Here is a 9,125-nt window from a genome sequence, read left to right as displayed (position 1 = left end):
TGGGAGCAGAGACAAATATTTAAAGTCAGCGTTGAAAGGCATCTATGACATAGTGGTGGAATGCAGGAAGCTATTGGATGACACAATGTAGATTTGTACCTCACTGCAAGAGGATCCAAACATCCAGAAAATCGAGGAAGAATTACAAGTGAAGAAAAAGCAGTGCGATGAGATCCTGGAAGTTGTAAAGACCTTACCATTCTTGTTGAGACTCGCCTACATTACTGAAGGGAACAACCCCCAAAAGCAGATAGATGAGATTCAAAGGAAGGAGCAGATATTACAAGCAAGGACTCAGCAATGGCAGGATGAGGCACTCCAATTGTCTCAGGGAGTGGATGGCAGGGTCAAATAATTCAATAAAAGAGAGGCAGAGATACTACAGAAAGATGCTAGCCCAATATCATAGGCATTGTTGGAGGAGACGCACAAACTTGAGAAACAAATGGCAAAGATAGTCCAACAATATAATGCAGTTAGAACGGAATTGTAGCGAAGATCAAGGGAATTGAAGTTGAGTGACTCGGGATGAGTCATGGGTGAGCGTTCGGGTCTTGTTGGGTGCAGACCAACTTGGTCCAAGTTTTGGGTCAAAGAATCTATATTTTGAGGAGTAGAGCACATGAAGCTAGCGAAGTTTTATTCATCGCTCAGTGTTTAGGGGCTTTGGGGTGTGCCAAAAGACCCTTGTTTTGTAATGGCTTTCGGGTATTAGTCATGGTTTTTTCGAAGTCGTGGTATACGGACCATGGTTTTTGTAATGATGTAATGTATATAAGGAGATGTAATACTTTGTAATAGAATCATGTCATGATAGAAGATCATAAGTGAATTATATTCTCTATCTTGAGTCTGTATTTTGGGGAGGCTCAGCAACTGAGTGCGCAGAGGCCTTGAAGAATCTCCAGCTGAGTGCGCAGACCACCTACAACTGGGTGCATAGGTTAAGAAAGAGCAGGTATTGAAGTTCAATATTAATAAAGAATATTTTTTGGTGAAATATCGGGTATCTTTCTGTGTTCATTCTATGTTTTTATTATTATTGTTATGCATTCTTTTTACTGAATTGCGTAAAAGAATACATGTTATATTGCTTTCTTTTATTTGATGCGATAAGGGTGATTTTGTAAAGGTAATCCTCGGCAGGAATTTATTTATGTATTTAAAATTGTATAAAGGTAGAAAACATAAGTAAATACACAGACAAAACATCATGCATATCCCTCTAGTTACGGAAACCTGGTTCTGCAGCCTCCCATAACCGCTTCGGGTGATACTGCGATCTCCTTGCAGGTCATTTCTAAAAGGGCCATTGGTTGAGGATTTTGTTGGTGCACAACACACTTTGAACTTGTGTCAAGCCCCCTTAAACCAACACCAACGCAGGCATAACTCAACTTACTTTTCATGATTAGAGAGTTTTAAAGGAGGTGAGAAAGAAAACTCCAAAATGTTCCTTTTTGTAAATTTGTCCCTTGGGTCTGAAAAGTTGTAAAACAATACCCAAGAGAACCTTTTAGCCATGTTCGACTAAATTATTCCTTTACATTTTTAAATAGCCCATCCAATCAAGAAAAGGGTTAAAAATATATTGGGCATATGTTTTTTCATTTACTTTAACAAGTTTGAAAAGACATGTGCTCGACAATATTTTCATGTTTTGGGCTTCTAAAATAGATCTTAAAGAGGACTCCATGGGGTTCCTTCTTCGTAAGTTTAATGAGCTCGAAAAAGTGATAAAAGTATACTGATTCAACAAAATGACTTGCATTTTAAATGTAGCTTGCATTACGTCCTTCAGTTATCATTCAACCTGCTCATAACACCATAAAAACATTAAAAATCATTATACATGGTAAAATTAGGTCAAAAACATTAAAAATTATTAAAATAATAACTTATTTTGACCATAAAAGTGAAAAAAATAACTTCATTTCTTACCATTTTCATTTTATCAATTTGAGTGAGCTCTGAGTGGTTTTTACCTTCAATATTTACTAGGGGATTGTGACCAATTCGGTGGACCATTTCTAGTACCGTCAGTTCCAGGTAGGAGATCTATCCTTTCTCCTATATTTCATGGTTTCCATTCTTGTTTGATGCATTTTTTGGGAATTTTTTTAGTTTTTAGGACTTGAAATTTTCCCTAGTCCCATCACACTCTTCTTATATTAGGAGGTGTCATGGGTCAACCAAGTTTACACTACTCAGTGAAAACTAGTGCAATTACCATGGAGGGTGAGTGCGATGGGTCACTTTATTTTCGAATGAACAGTGTGATGCATGTAACAAGGGTTCCAAAAAATGATTTTGAGTTGGGTTTTCTCCCAAAATCTTTCACATTGCTAATTTATGTGTTTTTTATGTTATTTGCAAGTGTTTTATCAGAGTGAAAGTGATTTTAATATAGAGATAAAGGGAGCATGAGGCTCAAGACATGGTTGTTTCCAATGATCCAACAACAGTATAGGCTTTAAGAAACTATGGTATTCTTAAATTCTTTATGATTTCGGGCATGATGACCCAACTGGAGTTGCTGGAATATTTGGTAAGGGCCTAGGACATATAAGGAAAATACTTCAGTATTGGAGAGCACATCGTCACGATAAATGTTCAATACATCTACTTCCTAACAAGGTTATCATGTAGAGGGGCTCCCATTTCATTATCTAGATTCATGAGAGGTGGAGAGACAGTGAAAGATTACATAGCCATCCATTGTTGACCTCGCTCTAAAATAACTAAAGATGGGAAACTTGGCATAAAGGATGTCATCCAAATTATACTCAATACAATCCTTTTTACCATTACTCGATTGGACGACATTTTTTCTCTACAATTAGCTACCAAGACGCAAATACAATATTGTTAGGAAATTATATATTACGGAGCAATGGAACACATAAAATATTGCAGAAATATAAACACAGAAAACGCACAAAACACGAGAGACACAGATATACATGCTTCACCCAGTTTGGGCTACGTCCACCCCGAACAGCCAGTCTTTCCTTTCTATTATCCAGCAAAATGAAGAGACACAACCTACAGCAAATCCACTGTAATATCCTCTGTTTTCTCTCACAGTCTCACCTCTCTATTTCTCGCTCGCACAGAATACACATCTATCTCACAGCCTCAAATACAATGCCCTCATACAAAGAGAGGGGTTGCCTTCTAGGGCAAAAAACCCTAAACTAAACATAAGTTCTACCGTCAGATCAGCCGCCTAATGAACGGCCCAGATTGACTAGAAATTACTATACTTTTACAAGGAAATTTTACAGATGTTTTTAGCTTCGGGGGCGCTGCCCTCGAAACCCCCCGCCAGGGGGGGACTCCCAAAGGTCGCAGCCACCCCCCCCTGGACCCCCCCTGCAGCAAACATTTTGCTGCCCCCATTTCGAACTAGGGTCCTATGTGGCGATACCTTTGAATATAGAAGATAATCAGGCTCCACACCCAACAAATATGCCTTAGAATGCTTGGCATCTACAATATTCAACTAGTGTGAATGGTTCTTAGTCAGCTTGAAGGAACAACTCAATAGATAAAATATCGAATGGTTGAAGAAATTTGGCTATGGTTTGATCATGGTGTCATATTTTTTATAGAGGATACTATTACGACACCCTCAACAAATATCCCAAGAGCTACCAGGACCTAGAGAGCCTTGCACGAGGCATTGGGTAGACCTCATGGCTCAACACCGAGGAGCATCGATGATGACATTCACTCCTAATTTTTTTAGATGGATTTGAGAGAAATTGATTATAATTGAGGATTACCCATATACCAGAGTTGATTTTTGTGGAGCCCCATAGCTTGTTTTACCTAAAGGGGAGAAATGGAGAGACACAGGTAAAAGAAAAGTCATTTTGGATATTTTGGTTTTTTAAGTTTTAGAGTTTTTTTTGTTTTTTGTTTTTATGTATCATAGACTATGTTGGGCTCCAAAAATGGCACTCATTACCATATATTTTTCACCTATGCTTCCATTATTTCACTCACTATTCATCACCTTGTCACTCCATTTTTCCTACTATTCACCATTAATGGGTCTCATTCATATTTTCCAAATATTGTTTATTTTTAAGCATTTTTGAGAGAAATTTTTAATTAAATATTAGAAAATAATATATTTTACTTTATATATGGAAAGTGGGTTGTTTTGGTGACATGTGTAGGTTGCAAGGAAGCTTCCAAGACACCTTTATGTGGCCTTGAATGATCAAATTCGAATTTGATAAGATAAACCTCATGGAAAGATCATGGAGAAGATCATGGACCTCATGGAGGAAATCATGGAGGATAGGGTTATGTGTCTAGATGGTTGAGAAATGTATGGAACTAAAAGAGAGATTAATGGATCATCATTATGAGTTTGTTATCTCCTCTCATTGTTTAAATAGGAGTACCTCCTCCATTCCAAGGAGAGGACTCTTAGAGCATTGTATCCAATTGATGATGGAATAGAATAAGGCTTCAATTTTTTCATATATTTCCATTATGTAGTTTTAGATATAAATTGTGTGAATGTAGGATATGAATTTATGTACTTTTAGATATAAGTTTTCTTAATGTAGTATATGGAATAATTTGTCTTGTTCTTAAGAGAATTGAGCTCACTCTAAAAGGATGAGAGAAACATGTTATTTCATATTAGATCTTGTTTCATTTCATTGTTTAGATGTTCAAGGATTTGATTGGTGAATGAGTTTTGAATTAAAATCTTATCAGCATGTGAGAGAACAACCAAGGGTCTAAGTTAGACTCTCTCTCTATTTGATTTGCATGATAATTAAAATCCATTCTTTTGCTTTTATGTTTCAAGTATCATATGAGGAGATACCAAGAGTCTAAGTTAGGCTCTCTCTCCATTGATTTATATGGTAATTGAAATTCATTCTTTTGTGTTTATGTTTCAAGTTATTTCATTTCTTATGCTTGTGAATGAATCTTAGTTTAGTTTGGACTAGTACATGAGAGGACAATCAAGAGACTAAGTTAGTCTCTCTCTCTACTTGAATCTAAACAACAATTAAGTTCATTCTCTTGTCTTTATTTCAAGTTTCTGGTTTATGAATGATTTCTCTATGATACTGTAGGGAAGGACAACCAGGACCTCCTTAGTTAGGAGCCTCTTCCCTTGCATATTATATTGAATCGTAAATAATTTAGTTAGACATAGGTTAGTTGCCTACTCCTGCATATATTGTGCTGGCATCATCACAAGCTTACGAGTTTCCCTGGTCGATAATTTATGCAGCAATTTAAGTCCAATAAATTGCCCAACATTTTGGCGCCGTTGTCGGGGATGGTGCTAAGGGATTAGGCATTAGGAATTTAATTCATAACTAGTATTTTTCTTTAGAAAAAATAATTTGTGAGACCTGGTGACAGCAGGATCTTCACAAAGAAGCTTAAGTTTGAGTTTTCTAATATTTCAATATTTAGCTAGTTTTAAATTTCGTCTTTTCAAAAACACCCCCCTGCATAAATAAAAACAAATCAAGTGATTAGTATGCTCTCTTCCTGCGCTTCGTGTGATCAGGAAGATCAGAAAATCTCTTGATTTTGTTCGAATAAAAATACTCTTGCTGGGGAACTATTCTGCAATATGACAATAAAGAATTTTGTGAATGAGAAAAAGATTATCTTCAAAACGCAACCCCTTAAAAACGTCAGTTTTGAAAAGAAGTTTGTGATCCAACCAGAGCAAATATGGACAAACGAAGACATGGGTTTTTTCCATAATAGAATGAATTATATAACCCAGAAATCATTTTCTTAAATTCCTAACGGTCTAAGAGTAAATCATGGTTCTTCGGGACCCTATTTTGGTAACTGCGTGAATAAAAACGTTTTTTTTACATTCATTGTGCTTTTCTACTTCTCCACATTACATATTTCTGCTTTCCCATTCCAATTTTTTTCCATACCCAATTCCTCCCCAAAATGTTTCAGCTACAAAATTTCGATTTTATTGTTAATTTGCAAATCATTTGTAGCTGAAATTGTCTCTCGCTTGCAATTGATTGCATTTTCTGGCCATACTAAAACCCGCAGCAAGCAATTAGATGATAAAAAAAACACAACCAATTCAACAACACTTAGTTTCAGATTCAGATTCAGATTCAAGCCACTACTCCGGCCTTGGCCTTTATAACCTGCAAAATATTTAAACAAAGGTTAAAGAGTTGAACTTTGAAATTGAAATGGCATTGAACAAATTTGGCTTATCCATATTTTTACTTTTGCAAAAGGCCTAGTTTGAATTCAATAAAAATATGCAGTGGCTTTTAAATAAATAACTCTTCTTCTAGAAATTCTTTCATTTGGCAGATATCTGGGGATTCATACCGCAAGCTACTATTCAGAGGAGTCAAGGAGGGCGGTGGTAGAATTGAATCAAAATTTATGATAGAAGCCCAGTAGTTAGTTCTGAAAATGAAGCACCAGCGTGCCCAGAAGTTTTGGTTCAGCGTTAGAATTTCTAGAAGAAAAAGAACGATATTGATAGCAACAAGATTTCCGGCATAAAATCATCAAAAATTCATAAAAATCGGGCTATTTTTTAAGTATTAGTTGCTCATGCTCTTCCGACCCTCAATACTTCTTACCATAGCGCTTGAAGTTCACTTCAACGTTGAACAAGGCGCTCTGAGCATCAAGGATCTACGGATCTGAATCTACTTCATCCATCACTTGACAAATAAGATCATCGTCGGGCCTTATGGCTGAGGAAAGGCAAATAATAGAGGAAATGAATCAGTTTCCCTTTGTCTCTAGTGGTGACACCAAGATTAGTGCACAGCAATCCTGACACCAGTGATCTCAACAGCGACACTTCTGCTGCGGGTCGGCAGGTCGGACCACCACACCCGCGCCCAACAATCCTCACAGCCTGAACGGTGCCTACACAGCTTGATCGGCCCTAAGGACACAAATGGCTCTGGTTGCAAAACAAACAGGGTTCTTCTTCGAGCTCGCGCGCTCTTCACCTATGAAGCTCAGCGACACCAATAACTAAGTCCTCCAACTACTCCGACTAGCGAACAATTCTTCCAGTAAATCCGCTTTGCAACGATCAATTCACGCGATCCAAATATGTAAAGTCAAAATGCAAACTTGCATTTCCACTTTACATGTTGACGATAAGGAGCTGATTGACGATATAAATGCATGTTGCGCCTTTTGTGTTAGAAGCTCGAAACTGTTGGCCGGTTCTTCACAACGCGTTCATATCCTGTCTCAAAAAAAAAACAAAGCCTCCATATGCCTTCAATCCCATATTTTGAGTTTTCTTTTGCGCTTTGTTTTGCATTTCTTTTGTGTTTGTTTTGATTTGTATTTCGTTAGAATTTCTTATTATAGTTAAAGTTTGTTGTTATATGTGTATTAATATGTTAATATATTAATATGTTGTTATAATAGTATTAATTATTATAGTAGTAATTTGTTGTATATATATTTAATATTTGTTATGTCGTTAGGTTATAATTGTATTAATATAGTTTTAATTTGTTATTTTTTAACTATAATTTGTTGTATATATTTGTTAGTTATGTTATTTAATTATTAATTAATGTTTGTTATAAAAATTGTATTAATATATTAATATATTAATTGTACTAATTATATTAATATATTAATATCTTTTATAATTGCATTAATTAATATAGTTATAATTTTTTTTGGTTATGTTGGTAATGTATTTTGTTATTATGTTGTATGATTGTCTTAATACATTAGGTTATCATTGTTATGTTATGATTGTTAAAAAAAAAATAATAATAAAAAATAAAAAATAAAAAAATTATGTTAAGTGTTTTGTGATTGTTTTTGGCATAAAACAAAACTTTGGTGGCATGTAAATTGAGAGAATCATGAGAATTACAAGAACTGGATGAAACTGCAACAGTTGGTACAAAAGCAAAAATTAAAAAAAACAAACAAACACACTTTTCACAAAATTCACGCAGGTTTGAAAATAAATAATGGAACACTTGGAAACAAATTTCCAGGATCGATTTATCAAACATTTGGAGGATTCTGTAGATGATGATTATCTTGTTTTAATAGCTTTAAGATGGCATTATACTCATAACATATTTCTATTGAATACTTTTATATGACATACTAATATGCAGAACACAAAAGATCTTTCTAATGCCAATATTTTTGCCGGGCATATTTCATCTGACACAAACAGGGAGTATTACTCTTCAAGGTTAATTTCACAAATGGATTGATATTAATATCATGATTAAGTCAACTTTAACACTTTGTCTGTCCTTAATTTGTTTTATTTGGTATGAAATTTTTGCGTAAGAATCATGAAGAAACTGGCCATTTCTTCTAGAGCACGCTTATGTTTTCTTTGTACCAAGTTTTTTTTACAGGTTACAGGATAATCAAGTGATCATAAGGAGATTACATTGTGATGACAGTTGGTCTTCAAAAGACTAAAGTCATGAAAAATTCTACGAATCCAGCTCTACAAGCACTCCTTTGCAACTCCCTTTTTGCAAAAGATTTTGAATTCCACCAATTGCCAAACCATAAAGCATGACCTTTCCATATCCATTTTTCATAGCAAGAGTTCTTATTCATATAACATGCATTTCCTTACATCCATTCATTTCTTACAAGCTTATTGCCATTTTCATTGTCCTTACCATTTCCCTTCATTTCCGCCAATAAAACCCTGCTTGAGTCAAAGTCCTAGAGTCTAAGTATCATTGAAAAAACACCTAGAGGCTTGCATGCCTTAATGGCAAGTACTCTTGCCAATGAACAATGGGAGTACATTAATATCCCTTGTTCGTTGGATCTTGTAGGTGACTCGACTACGACAAATTTATTCATACCTACAAAGATGTGTTAGGCATCCTGACTCCCATTGGAATCAATGGTGGGAGCTCTTGTGTTGGCTAGGGGCATTCATTAACGGCCACTAAGTCAACAACTTCTTGCTATGTTCGACATCGACACATTTAATCACATAGCAAGATTTGTGCCATCGAGCGTTGAAGACTTGAAGACCCATATTTTGTAGCAGATGAAGCCAATTTCCATTCATTGTATTCATTGTATTTCACTTGAGGACAAGTCAATAAACA

This window comes from Pinus tabuliformis, chromosome 6, assembly GCF_031772625.1.
Source record: "Pinus tabuliformis cultivar Carrire ecotype Pingquan chromosome 6, CPIR1, whole genome shotgun sequence".
Classification (NCBI taxonomy): domain Eukaryota; kingdom Viridiplantae; phylum Streptophyta; class Pinopsida; order Pinales; family Pinaceae; genus Pinus; species Pinus tabuliformis.
The sequence above is the reverse complement of the archived record's forward strand: the minus strand, read 5'-3'. Positions refer to the sequence as shown.